The sequence below is a fragment of the Diceros bicornis genome, chromosome 8, assembly GCF_020826845.1.
Source record: "Diceros bicornis minor isolate mBicDic1 chromosome 8, mDicBic1.mat.cur, whole genome shotgun sequence".
Lineage (NCBI taxonomy): Eukaryota > Metazoa > Chordata > Mammalia > Perissodactyla > Rhinocerotidae > Diceros > Diceros bicornis.
Genome location: NC_080747.1, coordinates 37303281 through 37327009, shown reverse-complemented (window position 1 = coordinate 37327009; position 23729 = coordinate 37303281). Strand labels below are relative to the sequence as shown.

General features: G+C 39.9%; 2 pseudogenes; one reads left to right on the top strand and one right to left on the bottom strand.

Annotated features, from left to right (window-relative positions):
* Window positions 1-9841: 9841 nt before the first annotated feature.
* LOC131409222 (kinesin-like protein KIF3C) lies at window positions 9842-12132 on the top strand (annotated as a pseudogene).
* A 2446-nt stretch (window positions 12133-14578) lies between these two features.
* Window positions 14579-23729, bottom strand: part of LOC131409221 (Krueppel-like factor 13) — a 46058-nt pseudogene continuing 36907 nt past the window's right edge.

The window sequence follows — 23729 nt, the reverse complement described above, 5'->3', positions numbered from 1 at the left end:
GATTTATGTTTTCATTGTATCTGTATCCATGTCATGGCCTCATCATAAGTGTAAGGTTCTTCCCTACTCCTTTGACATTCTGATTGGCCTAGTGACTTACTTTGACCACCTATGTCTTTTCCTTTCTTACCAACACTATGATAGGAACATACTCTGGCGAGATATCAGCTCAAGGAGAACGAGCTTTTTCTCTTTTTACAGGGGCAACAGTCCTCCTAAAGAAGATTGAGTGCCAGAGCAGCATAATGTTATCAGAGTACTAATACTTAAGTCCAACCAGAAAGAAGTTTCAAAAAAAATTGTGAATGTGTCTTTTGGCACAGAACTGGGTGTCCTCAGACACATAAAAACCTACAAAGTTTCAGAGAGGACTGTATGAGCAAAGTGTTGTCAATCTAGACCAAAAATAAAAAAAAATGCTTGGTCCTGGGCCCCAAAATTTCAACCAGCAGGAAGTAGGCTGGAGATGCCGGCAGCCACTATAAAGGATATAGGTTCCAATGCATTCTTTAGAAGTGGCCATGTAAGATAACAGCAAAGGAAGATTTTTCTATGATGTGAAACCAAGAGCCTTGGAAAATAATGGATCTAGGAAACAATCCCAGGAATCAGAATTGAATGCCTAAGCAAGTAATATGCGCTTACCCAAGAGTTTGGGTACCTGGTAACATTTTCCCAGTGTTTCAAAATTGACATAGATTGGTGACTGCTATGAGTCTGATTGTTCCCTTTTAAAATGAGAGTGTGTATTGTGTGTATATTCTTTCGTCATACAACCATTTTATATAGAGTAACTGTAACACAGATATTTTGTTTTTTAGTTGATAGGTCTATAGACCAAGAGAAATTGCATTCAGACCTGATATAAATCACAATATCTTAGATTTCAAACCTGATGCTGTGATTATATGAGACATATGGTGATTCTGGAATTAAGATGAATGTATTTTGGATAAATACCCAGCAGTGGAATAGCTGGATCATATGGTAGTTCTATCCTTGATTTTTTGAGGAATCTCCATACTGTTTTCCATAGTGGCTGCACCAGTTTGCACTCCCACCAGCAGTGTATGAGAGTTCCCTTCTCTCCACATCCTCTCCAACACACGTTGTTTCCTGTCTTGTTAATTATAGCCATTCTGACGGGCATGAGGTGATATCTCATTGTAGTTTTGATTTGCATGTCCCTGATAGTTAATAATTTTGAACATCTTTTCATGTGTCTGTTGGCTATCTGTATATCTTCTTTGGAGAAATGTCTGTTCAGGTCTTTTGCCCATTTTTTAATTGGGTTGGTAGTTTTTTTGTTGTTGAGATGCATGAGTTCTTTATATATTTTGGAGATTAAGCCCTCATCAGATGTATGGTTTGCAAATATCTTCTCTCAATTGTTAGGTTGTCTTTTCGTTCTGTTGATGGTTTCCTTTGCTGTGCAGAAGCTTTTTAGTTTGATGTAGTCTCATTTGTTTATTTTTTCTATTGTTTCTCTTGCCCGGTCAGACATGGTGCTTGAAAATATGTCACTAAGACTGATGTCGAAGAGCATACTGCCTATGTTTTCTTCTAGAAGTTTCATAGTTTCAGGTCTTACATTCAAGTCTTTAATCCATTTGGAGTTAATTTTTGTGTATGGTGTAAGGTAAGGGTCTACTTTCATTTTTTTGCATGTGGCTATCCAGTTTTCCCAACACCATTTGTTGAAGAGACTGTCTTTTCTCCATTGTATGTTCTTGGCTTCTTTGTCAAAGATAAGCTGTCCATAGATGTGTGGGTTTATTTCTGGGCTTTCAATTCTATTCCATTGATCTGTGTGTCTGTTTTTGTGCCAGTACCATGCTGTTTTGGTTACTATAGCTTTGCAGTATATTTTGAGAACTTGAAAACACCAATGCGTAAAGATACATGCACCCCTGTGTTCATTGCAGCGTTATTCACAATAGCCAAGACTTGGAAGCAACCTAAGTGCCCATCAAGGGATGAGTGGATAAAGAAGATGTGGTATATATACACAATGGAATACTACTCAGCCATAAGAAATGATGAAATCCAGCCATTTGTGACAACATGGATGGACATTGAGGATATTACGCAAAGTGAAATAAGTCAGAGGGAGAAGGTCAAACACCATATGATTTCCTTCATTAAGTAGTAGATAATAACAGCAATAAACAAACACATAGAGACAGAGATTGGATTGGTGGTTACCAGAGGGGAAGGGGGGAGGGAGGAGGGTGTAATTAGTATTTGGGTGGTGAACATGATGTAATCTATGCAGAAATAGAAGTATAATGATGTACACCTGAAATTTGTACAATGTTATAAACCAATGTTACTGCAATAAACAAAAAATTAAAACAAAAAAATCTAAAAAAAAAAAAGATGAATGTATTTTACATGTAGGAATGACATGAATAATCGAAACCAAGAGAGTAGAGTGTGGTATTGGATGTTTTGATCCAATATTCAATTATTTCTGCATTCTCAGGATTTCCATGGTCTCAAAGTAGTGTACTTCCCCATCCTTTGACTTTTAGCTTGACTGTGACTTGTTTTGGCCAATGTCATATATGTGGAAGTGACAGTGTGCTAGTTCCAAGGCTAGAAATTAAGTGATTTGTATATTTCCACTGGCTTTATTGTACTTCATGCCACTGCCCATGAATGGAAGATATCATGCTGTCTTCATTCATTTGGGCTACTATAACAGAATGTCATATACTGGATGGCCTATAAACAACAGAAATTTATTTCTCACAGCTCTGGAGGCTGGGAAATCCAAGATCAAGCCACTAGCAGATTCAGTGTCTGGTGAGGGCCCATGTCCTAGTTCATAGTGGCCATCTTCTTACTATGCCCTCACGTGGTGGAAGGGGTGAGAGATCTCTCTGGGTCTCTTTTATAAAGGCACTAATCCCATTCATGAGGACTCTACATTCATGGTCTAATCACCTCCCAAATGACCCACTTCCTAATATTATCACCTTGGGGGTTAGGATTTCAACATCTGAATTTGGGGGGGGACAAACATTCAGACCATAGCACCTGGCTAATGGTTATCTGAGGACAACAAGAAGAGTTGTCCCAAGCAACCCATAGTTGATTTCAGTAAGAAGTATAGCACTACACAAGACAAGCCCAGTCTGGAATCACTGAAAAGAAAGCTACAGAGTCATGAGAATTAATGGGTTTTGTTTGAAGCAATAGAGAGTTGAGGAGAATTGTCAAATAGTATTTTTATCACAGTCTTTCAAACAAATATACAGAATGCTATAAAGATTCAGGTTATTATTTGTTTTCCAAAATGAATGTGATCCTAAAAAATACCAACTTTTAAAACCAGAGCTGGACAAACCCATGCTAACATTCATATGGGAAAAAAATGAGCAAGCCACTATCTTAGAGGGTTCTTCAAGAAAAAGAGCAAAACAGGTGGACTAGCCCATAATATATCCAAGTGTAAGTACATCAGTAATTACAAGAGTGAAATTGCCACACAAATAGACAGATCAATGGAACCCAATAAAAAATAGGGATGAATGAAAATATATATATAAATTAAGGATATAATTAAGGCACATCTCAAATCAGTAGAATAATTTCTTAAAAAGAAAAAAAATAGCTGAAATACAATAGTTCACATGACCTCTCTGAAGACATCACATGAGACCGATCAATATGATGCATTTGTTAATGAACTGCAGTCTGTTTACTATCGCATTCACTTCTGTTTGTTCCCCCCCTTTCCTTCCTCACTCCCCTTTGTCCTTCACTTCTACTTCCCTGAAACTATACCCCTTCCCTTAATAAAGTGTTGGCACAGTATACTCTTGTCTTACTTTCTTTTTCTAGTCAATCTAGGTTATGATATAAGAAAATTTGCCCTTTTACCGTTATATACTCTAGGAAATATTTCGTCCTTTAAAAATAATTTTAGCATGCAGAAATTTTAATTTTTATACTATCAATTTTATTATCTGAAAGTAGTTTTCTTTTTTTTTTTTTTTTTTTGGTGAGGAAAATTGGCCAGGAGCTAACATCTGTTGCCAATCTTCCTCTTTTTGCTGAGGAAGGTTGGCCCTGAGCTAACATCTGTGCCCATCTTCCTCTATTTTGTATGTGGGACACTGCCACAACATGGCTTGATGAACAGTGTGTAGATCCTTGCCTGGCATCCAAACCTGTGAACCTTGGGCCAACAAAGCTTAGTGCATGAACTTAACCACTATGCCACTGGGTCAGCCCCATGAAAGACACTTTCTTTTCTTTAAGAAATATTATTTGGAATGGATTTTTTATTGTATCAAACGTCATTTTTAACAACTGTGAATAAATACTATGGTTTCTCTCCTTTGACGTACTAAAGTGGATTAAAGTAATAGATTTCCTAAAATTGAAACATACGTTCAGTAGTTTAATGAGCCCATCTTGGTTGTGATGTGTTATTTCTTTAATATACCAATGGATTGTAGTTGCTAATATTTTATTTTAGTTCTGTATTAGTATTTACATTAGCAATTAACATTTGGTGTATTTTTGTCAGTTTTTGTTATTAATGACATCCTGGATTTACATAAAAATAATTTAAAGCTCTCCTTCTTTCTCTGTTCTCAAGAAGAATTTGAATAGAAATGGAATTATGTGTTTCTTGAGGTTTTGATAGAATTCAATTATGCAAACATGTGAGTCTGGTACTTTTTGGGCAGAGTTTTCTTGATTCCATTCTTAAATGCTTTGTTCAAATGTCTTGCCTGTTTATTACAATTGGTAAGTTTTGATTTCTGTGTATTCAGTGTTGCTTTTCTTAGCATCTATTTTCTATTTCCCTTCATTTACTGCTTGTCTGAGAGAAGGCCAAATATGTCACTGGCTTTTTGAAAAGTCCTTGAATAATAAACCCCTGGTCAACCCCTAGGGGAGGAGATAATAATTAAAAACCCTCTCTTGGGACAAGAAATTATACAAGCACCACTCAGTCCCTACCCCTCTTCCCTTTTTCAAGAATGCATAAGATGTGAGCAAATCCACTTGGATGAAGAACTAATGCCATCTGCTTGACTTCTGTGCCTGGCTCTTTATTGATTCCACACTTGGGAAGTAAAATGGATACACTTTTTTGTTCATCTCTCAAACTCCAATAATTTGAGACTTCAGTTTGCACTTAGATGAAAGAGAACTTGCTTCAGTATCTGTAGTTTTACACCATTCAGGCTTACATAATTGAGGTAAAGAAGTTCTGCATTGAAGTTTGGCACCACAGTCATGGCCAGTAATTAAGTGTTACTTTGTCTTGTTTAGCTGGCTTTGCCCTTTTACAATTGTGCATATATTCTCTTACATACCTTACAAGGAGGGATAACTGGCTGAGAGCAGGATTAGGGTATTTGGGGGTCTCCAAGCCAGATATCATAGTAATGCCAACTCATTCTCACCAGTATTTCTAATTTTGCAGTACCTTATTACTAATCTTCTGTATAAAGTAAATCATTCTACTCTCTCTATAGCGCAAAATCGTATATGTAGATTTCCTATTTTTCCTTTCAATGCCAGTATCCTTGTAGCTTTAGACCAGCTACATATGATCAATCAATTCTTTATATTCTTTCTGGTCCTCAAGGCAAGTATGTGGTTAACTTTTTTGTTTATTTTTGTTTTTGTTTTTGTTTTGTTTTGAGATACCATAATGGGGATAAGGAAGACAAAACTGCCACAAAAGTGCTAATGGCATATTTTACAATGAACCACAGGTTGAAATGAAACTCTTTCACACTTCTTAGAAATAACTAGACTCATTTTTTTGAAGAATTCTTCAACTAGGTAAAACCAATTCCATCACTGGAGTTAAAACAAAAACATTTATTTGGAATGGCAGTGAGGAAAATTAAACCACTGTTTCTGGGCAATTATCTATGAAGGGAACATAGAAATAATGTGATCTAAGTTGGAAACTACTTACCCGGTTCAACACTTCATAGCTATATCTAAACCCTATAGTCATTACAGTGTCTTACAGAGGCAGCTAATTAATGTTTTTGTCCATAATTATGTATTATAGAAGAAGGTGGGATTGTCATGTGATTTAAAAGCGTATATATCATCTACACTTCAAGTAAGTTTTCATTAGCAATGGCAGATTTTGTATTTATTTTTTCTTAAATAAAACTTTATTATATAATAAAACATTATTATGATAAAAGATATGGCTCATAACCCTACTAACTGGTAATTGACTAAATTTTAAAAGACCAGCAAAGTAATGTATATATATATATATATATATATATATATATATATATATATATATATGGTTAAAAAAGGGTTCAACATTAATGAAAGGAACAAAATTAAATGCAAGACACTTCTCCCTGTACCTCTGCTCTTGTGCCCACTTTCACTCCTTAAAGTAATTTTTTCCAGCTTTATTAATTGATATATAATGTTGTGTAATATAATTGACATATAACATATTGTGTATGATGATATAATTGATATATAACAATGTGTTGATTTGATACATTTATAATATTGCAAAATGATTATCAGAGTAGGGTCAATTAATACCTCCATCACCTCACATAATTACCATTTCATTTTTGTGGCAAGAACATTTAAGATCTATTCTCTTAGCAACTTTCAAGTATATCATACAGTAGTGTTAACTATAATCACCCTGTGGCCCATTAGACCCCCAGAACTTATTCATCTTATAACTGGAACTTTGTACCCTTTGACCGACATCTCCCCAACATCAGCCTCTGGCAAGCATCATTCTACTCTCTGTTGCTATGAGTTTGGCAGTTTTAGATTCTACATATAAGTGATACTACACAATATTTATCTTTGTGTCTGACTTACTTCACTAAGCTTAATGCCCTCAAGGTCTATCCATGTTGTCACAAATGGCAGGATTTCCTTCTTTTTTATGGCTGAATAATATTCCATATATATATATATATGTATATATATATACACCATATCTTCTTTATCCATTCATCCACAGAAGGACATTTAAGTTGTTTCTATGTCTTGCCTGTTGTGAATAATGTTGCAATGAACATGGGAGTAGAGATATCTCTTCAAGATCCTGATTTCATTTCCTTTGGATATAGACCCAGAAGTGGAATTGCTGGATCATTTGGTCACTCTATTTTTAATTAGTTGAGGAACATCCATACTGTATTCCATAGTGGCTGAACCAATTTACATTCCCACCAACAACGCACAAGTGTTCCCTTTTCTCCATATCCTTGCCAACACTTATCTCTTCTCTTTTTGATGATAGCCATTCTAACATGTGTGAGGTGATATTGCATTGTGGTTTAGATTTGCATTTCCCTGATGTTAGTGATGTTGAGCATCTTTTCATATATCTGTTGGTCATTTGCTCGTCTTCTTTGGAAAAATATCTATTCAGGTCCTCTGCCCATTTTTAAATCAGATTATTTGTTTTTGTTTATTTCTTTTGCTATTGAGCTGTATGAATCACTTACACACTTTAGATATTAATCTCTTATCAGATATATGGTTTGTAAGTATTTTCTCCCATTCTGTGGGTTATCTTCATTTCGTTGACTGTTTCTTTTGCTGTGCAGAGGCTTTGTACATTAATATAGTGACCTACCATATGATCTGTCCAGGAGAATGTTCCATGTGAGCTTGAGAGGAATGTACATTCTGCTGCTGTTAAATGTAATGTTCTGTATATGTCTGTTAGGTCTATTTGGTCGAAAGTTTAGTTCAAATCCAACATTTCCTTATTGATTTTCTTTCTGGATGATCTAGCCACTGTTGAAAATGGAGTATAGAAGTCTCCTACTGTTGCTGTACTGTTGTCTATTTCTCCCTTCAGATCTGTTAGTATTTAGGTGCTCCAATGTTGGATGCATAAATATTTAAGATTGTTATATCCTCTTGGGGAATTAACCTGTTTATCATTACATAACGACCTCTTTGTCCTTTGTTGTGGCTTTGAGTTAAAGCCAATTTTGTCTGACATAAGCATAGGTACCTCTGCTCTCTTTTGGTTTCCACTTGCATAGAGTGTCTTTTTCCATCCTTTCACTTTGAGCCTATGTTTCCTTAAAGCTAAAATGAGTCTCTTGTAGGCAGTGTATAATTGGGTCTTGTTTTTTAAATCCATCCAGCCACTCTATGCCTTTTGATTGGAGAATTCAATCCATTTATATTTAGAGTAATTATTGATAGGTAAAGACTTACTAATAACATCTTAATTATTTTCTAGAGGTTTGGTAATTTTCTTGTTCCTTTCTTCCTCTCTTAATGGCTTCCTTTGCAAATTGATGATTTTCTGTAGTGGTAGTTTTGATTCCTTTATCCTTTGTGTATTGACTGTAGGTTTTTTCTTTGTGGGTACCATGAGGCTTAAATAAAACTTTTTATAGATGTAACTGTCTATTTTATGCTAACAACAACTTTGATTGTATACAAAAACCATACCTTTTTACTCCCTCCTTTTGTGTTTTTGATTTTCAAAGTTTGCCACTTTTTATGTTGTGTATTCATTAATAAATTATGGTAGCTTCAGTAATTTTTAATAATTTTTTCCTTTAACCTTTATACTAGAGTTCAATGGTTAAAACACCACTATATTACAGTGTTCGAGTATGCTGAATTTGACTATATACCTACCTTTACCTGTGTGTTGTATTTTCATATGTTTTCAAGTTGCTAATTAGCATCCTTTCATTTCAGCTTGAAGAACTCCTTTCAGCATTTCCTGTAAGGTAGGTCTAGTGGTGAAGAAATTCCTCAGGTTTTGTTTGTCTGGGAAAGTCTTTATCTCTCCTTCATTTCCAAAGGTCAACTATGCCAGATAAAGTATTCTTGGGTGGCAGTGTTTTTCTTTCACATTTTGAATATATCATCCCACTCTCTCCTGGCCTGTGATGTTTCTGCTGAGAGATCTCTGATTATTACTTTAAATGAGTTTTCTGCATCCTTCTCCCTCTCTTCTTCTGGGACTGTGATAATTCACAGATTGTTTCTTTTGAGGGTATTCCATATATTACATTGGCTTTCTTCACTCTTTTTCATTATTTTTTCTTTATTCTCCTCACACTGATTAATTTCAAAGGTCCTGTCTTCTAATTCACAAATGCTTTCTTCTGCTTGATCCATTCTACTGTTGATGCTTTCTATTGCATTTTGCATTCATTGTATTCTTCTGCTCTAGAATTCTATTTAGTTCTTTAGGGATCTTAGGGATCTTTTACTCTCACCGCCACTCTCTGACCCATTCCCTTCTGTTTTTCTCTCTCATTCTAAGTGGCAGGGAAGCTGGAGGCAGAGGCAGCAGCAACCATGCCGCTGCAATGAATGATCTGCCAGCTTGGGGGTAGGACTCCAGGTGAGCCTCTGCCCTGGGGAAGGCTGGGACCCCTGACCATCCAGGATCAGCAGCCTCCACCATGGATCCCTAGAGAAGGAGGAGGAGAAGACAACCCTGCCACCCACCCCCATCCCATTTTCCTCTCCCTTTATCTCATTGTTGCCATTGCTGTTTATGGCAATGCTCCATCTGCCCCAGCACAGGGCAGGTTCTGGGCACTACCATTCAGCAAGCATCACTTCCATGGCTGCCCAGGGATTCTACTTAATTCTCCCTCCCTAGCAAGTGCAGCAAGGACTGGAGAATTGCAGAGGCCAGGACTGCAGCAGCAGTGGGGCTACCTCCCAGCATTCCTACCTTAAAAGGCTGCATGCAGATTAAAGAGTGGCACCTGGGGGCTGGGCCAGCCCTGCTGATCCAAACCTAGAGAGGACAGCAGGACCATTTAGGGTGTGGAGTGGGCCAGGGAGGGGGCAGGAAGGGCAGAGCAGCAAGATGAGCAGTAAAACGAAGGCCAGTGAGGCCCTGAAGGTTATGTCCCAGCACCACCCCCACAGCTGGAAGGAGGAGACTGTTAGTCACGAGCAGATCCTAATCGTGGACATGAAACTGGGCCAGGTGACTCTGTGGAAGCCCTGCGTTGCCTCGGAGGAGCTGCCCAAGATCTTCATCTTTGATACCATGTATGATGCCAGCTACAAGCAGATAGACTTACATGATGAAAACATGAGGCCCCTGGTAGACTCAGTGCTTTGGGCTTTCAATGGCATGCTGTTTACCTATGGCCAGATGAGCACTGGCATGACTTACACCATGCAGGGGACCTGGATAGAGCCCAAGCTGTGTGGGGTCATCCCAAATGCCTTTGAGCACATCTTCATCCATATATTGTACTCCCAGAACCAGCAGTACCTGGTCCAGGCCTCATACCTGGAGATCTACCAGGAGAAGATTCAAGAGCTGCTCTCCAATGAGCCTGGTAAGAGGCTAGAGCTGGAGGAGAACCCTGAGACATCTACATCAAGGACCTATCCTCCTTTGTCACCAAGAATGTCAAAGAGATTATGTATATGATGAACCTGGGGAACCAGACCCAGGTGTTTGGCAGAACACACATGAGTAAAGCCAGTTCCCATTCCCACACCATCTTCGTCACTACCATGAAGCGCAGTGAGCTTGGCTCTGATAGCCAAGACCACATCTGTTTGGGCAAGCTAAACCTGGTAGACCTGGTTGGCAGTGAGAGGCAGAACAAGCAGGTCCCTACACATCTGGAGGGATGACCATAGAGTCCATTGGTAGTGGTGGCAGTGGAGGCAGTGGTGGTGGTAGAGAAAAGCCTAAAGAAGCCTCCAAAATCAACCTCTCATTGTCTGCCCTGGGCAACGTGATCTCTGCTCTGGCAGACAACAGGACCACCCACATCCCCTACCAGGACTCTGAGCTGACCCGGCTGCTCCAGGACTCTCTGTGAGGAGAATGTGAAGTCCATCATGGTGGCCACACTGGAGCTAGCTTCTCATAGCTATGACGAGAGCCTCTCCACTCTGTGATTTGCCAAGAACAAGCCCTGAGTGAACGAGTACTCCAAGGACACACTGCTGCAGGAATTCCAGAAGGAGATCACCCACCTGAACGACCAGCTGGACAAAAAGGAGATGCTGGGAAAGCAGCTCCAGAGGAAGAACAGCAGCAGAAAGAAGGTAGTGTCAGCCCCAGTGGGGTACCATGAGGAGTCAGTGATCTAGTCCTGGGTGGCCAAAGAGGAGGATGACAACAATAACAGCAACTGCCTGCAGCAGCCTATCCTGGAAACAGCCTTGGATAAGAACATAGAGAACTATCTTTAGGAGCAGAAGGAGTGGCTGGAGGAGGAGATGGCGGCCACTCAGGATGACTATAGCCTGGTAAGTGAGGAGAAGCAGAAGCTTCTGGAGGAGGAGAAGATGCCAGAAGACCTGCAGCAGGAGAGGCAGGCCACAGAGCTGCTCGCAGTCAAGTATAAGGCCATGGAAAGCAAGCTACTCATCAGGAGCAGGAACATCATGGATCACACCAACAAACAACAGAAGATGTAGGAATGAAAAGTCAGGAGATCGCCAAGCAGAAACGCTACGAGAAGGAAATGCAGCAGGAGATGACGTTCTGAGGTGAGGAGACCATGTAGCTCTGGGGCACCTACACATCCCTGCAACAGGAGGTGGAAGTCAAAACCAAGAAACCCAAGAAGCTCTATGCCAAGCTGCAAGGTGAAGGCAAAGACCCAGAACCAACATGATGAATACGTCCACATGTGGCAGGATCTGGAGCAGGCACCTAATGAGCAGACCTGGGAATTCAAGCTCAAGCACCTAATCATCAAAAATTTCATCCCTCCTGAGGAGAACAAGATCATGAACCAGGTCTTCCTGGACTTTAACGAGAAGTCGAAGTTCCAGCCACTTTTGCCAGCCAATAATAGCCAACTGAAGAAGCAGCCCATGTCTTCAGTGGGCTACAAGAGACCTATTAGCCAGTATGCTTGGGTTGCCATGGCAATGGGGTCCCATCTCAGACACAGGGCTGAAAACATAATGTTTTTGTAGTTGAATGTGTCCCCTCCAGCAGTGTTTGAGATGGAATTCTCTCATGATCAAGAACAAGACCCTTGTGCATTACACATGAAGAGGGTCATGTGGTCAGACAGCTTTCTGGAACCACCTTCCAGGTCTAAAGTCCGAAAGTACAGATCCTGGTGCCGGTGTCCTCAGTGCCTGCTGGCCTCCACAGGGCTACACCATGAGTGACAATCTTTAATCAGGCTGCCCATCCAACAGACTCCTGAGATGGACCCTGGATCACCTTATCACTCACTCAGTGTGTGCGCGTGTGTGTGCATGTGCGTGTGTGTATGTGTGAGGGGGGCTGAGAATCTGGCAGATAGTGCCTCTGTCTGGTCTTCTTAGCCTCTTTAATTTATCAATGTTATTTATTCGTGGAGCTCAGTTAGTGTGGAGAGATGTCTTTGCCTGAGCTGTCTGGGCCTGCCATGGTCACTGCATAGCCTCCTTTTCTTCTGACTTTAGACTGCCCCCAGTCAGATCTCAAGCTCCTCTCTGTGTCAGTTCCCCCCAGAAGGAAAGATGGCCAATGCCTGTGAGAAAGTACTTTTTCTACCTGGCTCATTCCATAATCTCTACCTTCTCCTATGCCAACGGTGAGCACTTCCTAAGCACTTTCTGGGACTAGAAAAATGCTACATGTCCACTGAGGAGAGGAGGCATCCTAACAGTGTTGGTCCTGTGTCCCAGCAGAGAGAGCCCCACTTTCCATTTTCTGGGCCTTAGACAAACTCTTTCAGCTTCCTGGGCTCCTTTTCAAGGACTTAAATGATCTCACCCACATAGCCCGTGCTCTTCAGCTTTGGCAATAACTCATGGCTTCCCAAACTCTGCTTCCTGCCCACCTTCCCAACTCTTGGATGGGAATTGTGAACCAACCAGTTGCTGCCTCCTCAGCACCTGCAGGAAATGGAACAGTACGGGAGACAATATGGACAGTCATTAAGGGAAGTCCCTCCTCTTATGTTTCTATCCCATTGGAGAAGTAACTTTAGTCAACAAGAGATCAAGCCAACTCTCTATATTTGAGATACTGCTCCTTCCTGCTTTGATCATTTTTCCTGCAGCTGCCTGGATCCTAGTTCATAATGGGAAGAATCTATGTCATTCTATTCCATGGCTAAACATAGCTATCATGTCTGTTGCTTTTCTCCCTCATTTAGCACAGGAGATGGAGACCCAGGCACAATCTGTCAACTTTATCAATTACCCCTGTTTCTGAATCACATTTGTTGGGGACTGTTTTGTTGAAAACTGACCCTTTTTTCATCATTGTGAAAATTGGTCCCTAGGGAAGTACTCCACACCTTCCTTCACAACATCTCAAGATGTGTCCAAGTTATCTCTGGTGATAACTAAATTTCTACCAAAAAAAAAAAAAAAGAGCAGGTAGCCAGCAACACTGCTGGAGGAGGCGTCCAAGGGCTGCACTCTCGGGCTTGAGGGCATAGGTTCCCACTTGATGCTGACGTGGGGGTGGGTGGTGACTGAGAAGGCAACACCGACGTGGTATTAAACCGTGTAATATACTAGTGAAAGACCCCCATGTGCCTTCTGCAGGGAGACAGAGTAGCGGGCATCCCTGTGCGGGGCATTTACCTCCAGCGGACCGAGGGTTGGGCGGGTGTGGCCTGGGCTTGTCACATCTGAAGGCGGATGGTGCAATGAGCTGCCAACCAGAGCTCGCATCTTTGCTTCCAGTAGCCCGAAAGGCCCCAGAGAGAGGCTCCTGGAGGCAGGAGAGGGAGACAGGCAGGGCGCCGCGGAGAGGGGAAGCCTCTGCGGTCTTCCCGGGTGGAGGGCTCCTTTTGCGGGTCGGCATTCTTCTGAGGCGGCCTGTCCCTCAGAATCCTCTGCATTCTGAGCCTGGCGGCGCCGCGGCGCAGAGGCTGGAGGCTGGACCGGGGGGGCGGGAAGAGGCAGACGCAGGGCCCTCCGCTTAGGAAACTGCTCTGGAGGCACAAATGTCAGTGACCACGTCCGCTCCGAATCGATGACCTGCAGGCTGGACGCTGAGCTCCTCCTGCGGTACTTTTCCTGCTTTGTCCCCGGTGTGTTTCCGAACCTAACAGAAAACTCCAGAGTGCAAACCAAGGTACAGAGTAAGGCGGCAGGAAGGGGGTGTCCTCGCTGACCTCTGGAACACGTCCATGCCTGAGAGAGGGGGGGTTCAACACCGCTGAATCCCACCTTCGTGGATATGTCTATCGTGCAATTTGCGGATGGTGGTTTCTGATTTTTTTTTTTTTTGGTTTTTTTACACATTTACTTTGACATCTGAGGTGAAGAAAATTGTTTTTTGTTGTTGATTTTATAAAGTTCTCTTTTCTTTCTTATTACAAAAGGAAAAGATATGGAATCACGAGAGGAAGGGAGAGCGTCCGCTCATGGCTGTAGTAAGGGAGGAAGGTCCTCAGGTCTGGGCCCAGGACAGATGGCGGAGGCCGCGGGGCTCACGGGAGAGGATGGCGGCGGCTCTCGGTACCAGGACCAGTGATCAGGTGGCCTCGATGGGTGGCGATCTTGGGCGAGCGGGGCCGGCTGACGGCGGGGCTGCTGGCGCCTCCGCGAGGCCGGGCTGCACCGCTGCAGCATGCAAAGCGGCCATGCGCGTGGCAGCGCGCGGGCTTCCTCAGGTGGTCGCCGCGCGGGAAGCCTTCCAGATGGGGCCCCTGAACTTCTCGCGCATGCGCGAGCGGTAGGGCGGTGCCTGGTTGTCTGAGCGCGGGAACTACTTGTTACAGTCGCGGCCGCTGCACGCAAACTGTTTGTCAGGTGTGTGAGTTCCCGGGTGCGCCTTGAGGTGCGAAGATTTCCTGTAAGCTTCCTCGCAGGCCTCCTAGTGGCACTTGTGCTTTCTATGCGGAAACTCAAGGTCGGCGCGACTTTGGCCACGCCGGCGTCTTTGCCTGAGGCCCGGCTCCACGTGGGGCTCCAGCCCGGACTCGGTTGATCTGAGCCTCGCTCCGCGCGGGGGCTGAGGGCCGCGGCCTCCGCGCCTTCGTTACCCCGGGAGGCAGGCTTTGGGATGCGGGGCGGCGAGGGGTCCTCTCCTCCAGGCCTGGGTGCCCCTCTGCGCTGAGCCTGGGCAGACGCCGGGCCTCCCTGGTTGAGGTCCACCAGGATCCCTGCCACCATGAAGAGGGAGGCGCTGTCCTTGCCATCGTGGCGCTCTTCCTCTCTGGGCAGTGTGTTGGGGACAGCTGCGGCTGCACCCTCAGCCTGGGCTCTGGGCCCTCCCCGCCATGCAGAACAAAGTGGCTGGACAAGGACAGGAAACAAACAGAACAAACTTACGATTATAAAATAAGTCCTGGGGATGTAACGTACAACATGGTGACTATAGTTAATAATTTGTTGTTGCTGTTAATGCCATCCAGTACATTTGGATTGCTAGCGACCTTGTGTACAGCAGAGCTGTGGTGGCATAACTTTCAGCATCCCAGCCACAGGCAGCTGTCACAGTATGACCAGGGAAGACAGGTGGTGTGGTTGCCTGACTGGGAAACAAACCTGGCCTTGGTGGTGAGAGTGCCAGATTTTAGCTACTAGACCACCAATAGTTAATAATACTGTATTGTATATTGAAAGTTTCTAAAAGTGTAGATCTTAAAAGTTATCATAAGAAAAACAACAGCTATTTTGAATTCTTTATCAGGTAAATCCCAGGTCTCCATGTTTTGGGGATCAGTTACTGAAAGATTATTGTGATCTTTTGTTGGTGTCCTCTTTACTTGATTTTTCACATTTATTGAAGTCTTCCGTTGCTGTCTTCTCATTTGTAGCACTCACTTCCTCCAGTCTTTACTGACTAACTTCAGGAGAGAAATACCTTCCCACCACCCTGCTAGGGATTTTCAGGCCTTCTCAGACATTCTCTGGATACATCTGTTCCACACTTTTTACTTCCTCTTGTGGCAGAATTCTTAAGCTTATATGGCTTCTCTCTATCCTGCAACATGCCAGGCTGGTTGCTGACCTCCTCCCATTTGCTTTCCCAATGGTGATGCTAAAGCTCAAATTTGTGGTTTCTTCCTGGCCCACAGATTCTGCCAATTTTCTGCACGTGCTCACTAGCCATCTGCCAAAGCTCATTCTTGCTGCCATCTGGAGTGTGTATAGGGAGCTGGCCATGTAATTTGGGGTGTATGTGGGTGAGATGCACAGAGCAGTGGGGGTGCCCATGGGCCAGTTGGGAGGATCCATGGTGGAGGCATCCTCTTTGGCTCGTGGGCAGGCTGCTTGATGGAGTCCACAATGCAGCTAGTAGGATTCAGATCTGCATCCCTTTAATGCCCTATGAGACTCCTATCTACCACTCTCCCAGCATCTTCGTGCAGCTCATAACTCAGTACTCTGGATGGGGCAAAGAAGAAATGGGCATCTTTGGCAGCATCCCACTGGGATGGGGAATCTGGGTGTTCACTCACTTGCTCTCACTTTCCCCAGTGTGAGAAGTCGTGGGCCAAGATGGTCTCTTTTGGCACTAATCTGTGCTTCCTTAGGGCAGGGGTTACGCAGTTAAAGTCAAACTGTTCCTTTTACCCTCTCCAGTGCAAAATAGATAATGTTGATACCATAACGTACATTTCCCAATGTATTTCTTCTGACCAATCAATGTACTGTCCAGGTGTATTCACTGCATGCATCATTACATAGTTGCCATATGATATTTAATTCATGAGTGAGAGCAAGATATATTACCTAGAATACAATGATATGCATTTTGGCCTTCAAAGCAGTCTTCACAAAAGACTCAGAAAATCCTAAGGCTCCTGCACTAATCTTATATGGAATGCAAATATCACATTTGAAATGTTATGCTACCTCAGGACAAACTATTTTTGATCTAATGTTGAAACAGAACTTCAATAGAAAGGCTGGAGTGAAGATTCTTAAATAAACACACAATAATGAATTTCATGGATTTTCCATGTGCTTTAAATACTTGTATATACCATTAAGATGTGACCTTAAATTGTTAAAATGTGTCAGTTCATCTCATGTCTGCATTTCAGCATGTGACACATACTCAATACATGTCGGCTATGTGATTTTAATTACTTTGCCTCTAATTAATATACTCTGATTATTATTTTTCCTGTTATAAATTATAGTTATCTTGAGTTATACCATATAGACATATATTTATATGACATTATAGACATATTTATAATCCATTAAAATGTTTTTACATTCTGATACAAAGCAAATTTTTTTCCATTAATACACATATCAGTTAGGATATTTACAGTTGTAAGTGACAGCACTAAATCTCAAACCAGCTTAAATAAAATCAGTTAACTATATTATGACGGAAATTGCTAACAAAACTTTTAGACTTACAATGCTCTTTTAGCTGGCAATTAATGTATAATAAAAGCTAATGTCTTCCCTTGGTATCCATCTTAATTGCTCCAAATAACTCTGCTTCAGCTTAATTTGTGTGTCCACCTCTGAGCTAATCATTATGGATACTCTGATTGGCCAGTCTGGGTTTCAAATTTATCTCCGTAGGCATGAAAGGTAAGTTTCATATCAAAAGAGTGAGTGACTCTTCCTGAAAGAAAAAAAAAAAAGGTTTCTATTATAAGAAAAAAGGGCAATGAATGTTCAATGTTCATAATATTTAGTTTCCACAGCCTGACTCTCTGGCCTTATAGACCCCAGCCTACTCCTTCATGGATTTGGCCTCAAACTGCACACATAACCCCTGACAGTCACGGGAGCTTTGATTTCCTTCAATCTACTTCTGCTACTTTCTGTACTAAATAATGGTAGATGTGAAGAAGACACTACCTTGGATCTCAAGTTTGTAAAGTCCCTTAATTTCTCTAGCACAGGAAGACCTTCTGCACGTTTCACTCCCTTGGTAAAAACCCATGAACGCTTCATTACTCTCAGCATAAGGCAAATTATAACTCTTTCCTTTGGTTTCTTTGCTTGTTGTTCTTATGTCTCTCCAGCTACATCTTCCAAGAACTCTTCATTCTAAGGTCTATTTTTCAGTAATATTGGATTTTTTTGTTCTTTAAAAGTACTATACTCTTTTACTATATTATTTTACCTGGCACCTGTATATATGGTTTCTCTGCTGGAACCCACCTGCCTCAGCCTCTTCACTAAGCTGACATATAGTCATTTGTATTCTTTTATCATATATAATTTACTCTGGGAAGTGTATTCCCCTAAAATAATTGGTAGCTTCTCCTGGTTACACTCTAAATCTGATCCTGTGCCTGTTTTTTTTTTTTTGCAACATTATATATGTACATTGTAAAATAAAAAGAAAACATATATTAGGGCCAAGCAGTTAAAAGGCCTGTGAAAATGACCACAAGGCCAAGTCTAAGCTCTAGATGCTAAGGTTTGAGACAAAGGTCCTCATGTTATCATTTTCAAAAGTTATACCATGAAGGTAGTTTTCAAATTCTATGAGGTAAACTATGGGGCGTCCCTATCTCTCATAGTTCTGGTATATGACATGGTTGCTTTAACTTATAAAATTATGTAAATGGGTGGAAATTTTTCTGGTCATGCCAAAACGTAATGTTTAGAGTCACACAAAAGTAACAAAATCAAGATAGGTGAAAGGAGAGAGAGTGGGGAGAGGTGCTTAAAGTAAATCAAAAGGCCTGTTTGCTAATTAGTATTTCTTTATCGTTTGCTCTAATCTCATCTTCATGCTGATAATGTTTCACAAACAATTTTTATCTATGTCTTTGTGCTATTATGTAAAAGTTCTTTCCCTCATGTCAAAGTCAATGACAGTAATCAATGTCTTCCTCATTTAGAGATAAGCAAATGTCCTGACATTTTGGCCACTCAGGAGGTAATAAATATTTCTCAAATTACTAGTAGAATCAATTGTTCAGTATCCCTTGCAAAATTATTAGAGTAGTAAGTTGATGCCTCAGCTATGCTCAGAGACATTATTAAAAAAAACAACACAGGCTGGTCATGGTTATTGCTCCACTGTCTTTCTCTGACTGACCATCTTCTGTTACTCAAAACAAAGAAAATTGTTTCAAAACAAAGAAAATTGTTTTATTATTGTTTGTGACTTGTCATATGTGTGGAAGCTGGGGTGATTTATAATCAAATTTCAACAATGATAAGGCAAAATAAAGGTAGTGACCCACTAGGGAGCCAACAAAGAACACCTCTGAGATCAAGGGTTACTATCTCACTGCTTCCCAGGTTACACACCTCTTTTGAGATATTGATTAAATCCAGGCATATAGAGTGAGACCACGGTGTCTTTATAGGACTTGACCGTAGTGAAAGAATAAACCTTACTTTCATCTCTGTCCATTTTGTCCTACCCACATAGCCTACAGGCAATGTAGTGATTTGCCTATAAGATTAAATGAGCAATGAACTCATGAAGCATATTTCCAACTTATTGAAGTGTAATCAACATTATTTTAGTTGTGTAGTTCCATGAGTTATGACAGATATATATATAGTCATGTTACCATAACCATAGTCAAGATATATAACATTTTCCGTCTCCCCCAAAAGTTCCCATGTGTCACTTTGCAGGCCACCCTTCCCTAATACCTGATTCAGACAATGTTTGCCATCTGAGACTATAGATTAGTTTTGCCTCCTCTAGAATTCCATATACATGATGTATTCATTTCCTGAGGCATCTGTAAAAAATCACCACAAACTTGGAGGCTTAAAACAACAATGTATTGACTCTATAGATTTGTTCTCAGAAAATTGTTATATTAAATAAGAAATACAAAAAAAAAATAAATGTAACAAAATAGGTGCAAATACTGTACACCAAAATTACTAAATTTGGTAAGAAAAATTTAATAAGGCAACGATTTCCCTTTTATTTTGGGAATCCATCAGAAGAGTGCAAGTGAAGGGGAGATATTTGAAGCATGAGAGAGACAGCCATTGTTATACCAAGGTGGGATACATGGTAAACATGAGAAGGAAGGCAGGGGGCCTGTAGGAGCAAAGACCAGCCTTTCACTGACAGCTAAGGATATGGGTTCCCAGTCCTGTAAGTGAAAGAAAATGAATCCTGCCAACTGAATGAGCTTGGGCTTAGATTCATCCCTAGAGCCTCTAGACAGGAGCACAGCCCTACTGGGTATTATAAGCAAAAGCAGAAAGAACATGGTATATTAGACATCTGTAATATGAGATAATAATCAGTTACACAATATATTTACCCTGATCTTAAATATTTTGCTCAGTTTAAATCCATGGAAAAGCCAATGCTTGTATTCTAGGTGCTAGAGGGGAAAAAACAGTAGTAGATTTTGGCTCTTATGTGCATTTCCTTCTGTTACACTTTTTCTCACACAATCCATTTATTCCAAATATATGCCAATAATGGACATGCTTTAGATGAAAAAGAAGCAGAAACAATGCTTAACTATGTGAACAAAAGGTTAAAATAAAATAGCAAAAGAAAAGATTGCTGAACAAAATCAGTTATCCAGGATGGTTTATTCACATTGTACAATTTTTTTTTTCAAAGTGCTTATGATCTATATCATGGGCCCTTTCTAAAAAAAAGTTTTATATACTTCATTTTATTATTGCAGAATTTAGAAGAAAATGAGATATGGTGGCTTACCAAAATCTCAAGTTAGAATAGTGTAATCTGTAATAGAACCTAGGACCTCTTATTTCTCTAAAAGTAAACAGTTGTCTCCAATTTTAACAAAAATATAAATTATATTTCCATACATTATGTTTTGTTAAAGTGAATTGTATTTATATTCAATGGGTAATCTAAAAGAATATGTTACTTTAACTTGTGTATAAAAAGCTAAAGATTAATACAAAATAATCTTTTTAAAATAATCTGTTACTTGCGAAATAATAGCCATTAATTTCTCAATATCCTATATGATTCTTTTGCTTGCTTACTGAGCGTAGCATTTGGCTGTAACAATAGAATGCATTATAAAGAGAATTACAATAATTAGACGAAATGCACCAAGTTTGAAAATCAGTCATAGAGCAATAATCACAAAGAGTTCAGAACACTTAATCTAAAATGAAATTATTTTAAGCCTTCACATGTAATCAAAATTGAATTTATATGGTTAAAGAGTGTACACAGGGCGTTTCTTTCATTCAAGTTATCCCTTTCGTATGCCAAGAAGTATCTACTTAGCGGCTTCTTCTGTAAACCTATATTCACGCCACTGTCAGGATTTATAATTGAAGTGCTCTAAACTAAACTATTGTAAATGCACAGCACTTGACAGTGTCAGTGTGATTAGGGTTGACAAGGGCTAGTGTACGTTTTGTGTCGGCTGATAGAAATGCCTATATGTTGCCAATGTAGCTTAACCTTCTGCTTAAGCATAGTTCTTTGGGAAAATGGACAGAAATACGAAAAGCAAAATGACATAAGGAGATTAGAATAGAGGGAGAAAAAGAAAAAGAAATGAGAATAAGAAATATTCAAATTATTCAGAACAGGAAAAGCAAAGCAAATGATTTATAGGCTTCAAAGTCTGATTGCTGCCGTAATACCACATTGGTTACATTAGTCTAACGTGGATTACAAATAAATAGAAGGTATTGGTTTAAGCAGATTTACACAATATTAAGATTTCTGATATAGAAACATTACCTTAAAGAAGAATACAAAAATAAAAAAAAATTTAAACCCTCTGAAATGTGCCTTTTAAAGATGGCTTAAATGATGCACTCAAGCATAGTACTCAGTACTAGGATCTGAATGAACTTGAGTACTAAACACAATACCAGGGGACACTTTATCAAAACAATCCAAGTTTTATATCAAAGTCTTTACATAATAAACAGTTTATAATTTGATAAACTTGTATTATGTTACATTTAATATGTCTATCTGATAGAGGGAGGATGAGCATGAGAGGTATCTTATATAATTATGATAAAAGTTAGTAGGTTTTCTTCTTATTTCACAAATGTTCTGGGAAAACCCTTTGCAGATTTTGTTTCATTTTTTTCCTTCAAATTCATCTCCTGAAGTACTGCTAATGCAGTATTTTCTTAAAATATTAAAATTTTTGTTTCAATATTCTAAGAAATTGGGAACATACCACAATAATAAAATAATTTTAGGACATAGGTCTAATGGGGATATAGTTTAAAATAGCTGCAGATTTTAATGTTGGTATTAAACAAAATTTCAGATATTTGCAGCACGAGTCTTACCAAGAGAATGATCAAATAATGAATCAAGTCTAGCATTACATAAGAAGTTTCCATTCTTCCACTATTATCACCACATTTTTTGGTAGCATTGTGCAATAAATAGTTCATGGGACTTGGCATCAGGAAGATCTCAATTAGTATCTCACTTCTGCCATTTATTGACGTCATGAACTTGGTCAAATTACCTATAATCTTGGGAAATCTGTCTCCTTAAATGCAAATCACGGTTAATAAAGACTGGGTTATGTGGAGGATTAAATATGTGAAGGGGGGAGATGGTAAGTGAAGTGTTCATTCATTTCTCTTCTCTTTTCCTTTCTTTACTAGGAGAAAGAGCCCTTGTAAATCTGAGAAAGGATGTACCCTTTTAATTAATGTGGCCCTTAACAGTCTTTAGAATTATATTTGTGGCATGTCTTCCATCTTATTATTGGGTGGGGAAACGTAATCAAGTCTGAGGTGTGATATAGGATAATGAAAATCATCTGTCTTGAGAAATCAAGGGAAATACTAGGAGTGATAATAAGTCAAAATATTCACTGGAATAAATGAAAATTACCCCACACCCATCATTGGAAGACTTGAGTCATAAGGATTCACCTGGGGAACTTATTATATATGAAGATACTGGGCCTTACCCAAGCCTCGTTACTGAGTATGGGAGGAGCAGGTAGCCGGAAGCTGCTTTTTGATCAAACTGCCAAACTCTCAGACACTAAAGCAGGTGGTCCTTGGGAAAAAAAGGAAGAAGAAGATCCGAAATATAGGCATGAAAACAAAAGTTGAAGTGCCGAGTTATTGCTGATTGTGTTTCTTCTGACTCCTGGTATGGTATTCAAATGGTTAGAATTTTGTTTGGAGCAAAGGTTCTTAAATGTTGGTATTCAAACTAGTTATTTGAAGGAGCTTATAAAATATTGTGAAATAACTTCCAAACTGCTGAATAAAAACCAGAGGAAATCAGGCAAACATCTAAATATTTATAATGGTTCTGAAATAATTCTGATACGAGTTTATATTTGAGGACCACTGGTCTAGACTAGAGAATGACTTTGCCAAGAAACAAATTTGTAACCCATATCTGACTGAATAATATATTGACAAAAAATTGATACCCAAATCTCAGGGACCAGTCTTCATGTGAATGAGAAAAATACTCAGAAATTCATTAATTTATGCACTTTTACAAATGTTCTCGTTATAGTACCTGCTGAATTGCATTGTTAGTATATTAAATTCTGAAGACGAATTGCAGATTATAGTGTGCTCAGCTCACAGAGTACCCTGCACAAGAGGAAAAAATTTAGATGCCTCATCAGGAGTGTTTGATTTGATTTGGAGCATATATGCTGATACCAGACTGAAAAAAAATAGCCTAATTAAATGCGTTTGAAAACATTTGACTGCAAAAGAACAGTTTCAAATCCATTCTATATTAGCTTATTGTCATAAAAAGAGAAGCTGGAATAAAATACATGATTAAAAACTTTGAAAAATTTAATTTCCATTTTAAGAAACTTGAAGGTATTGCTAGTCTTGTTTTGGAGCATAAAACAATCTTGAAAAATATTGGAAAAGGTTATTCTTCAATAAATTGT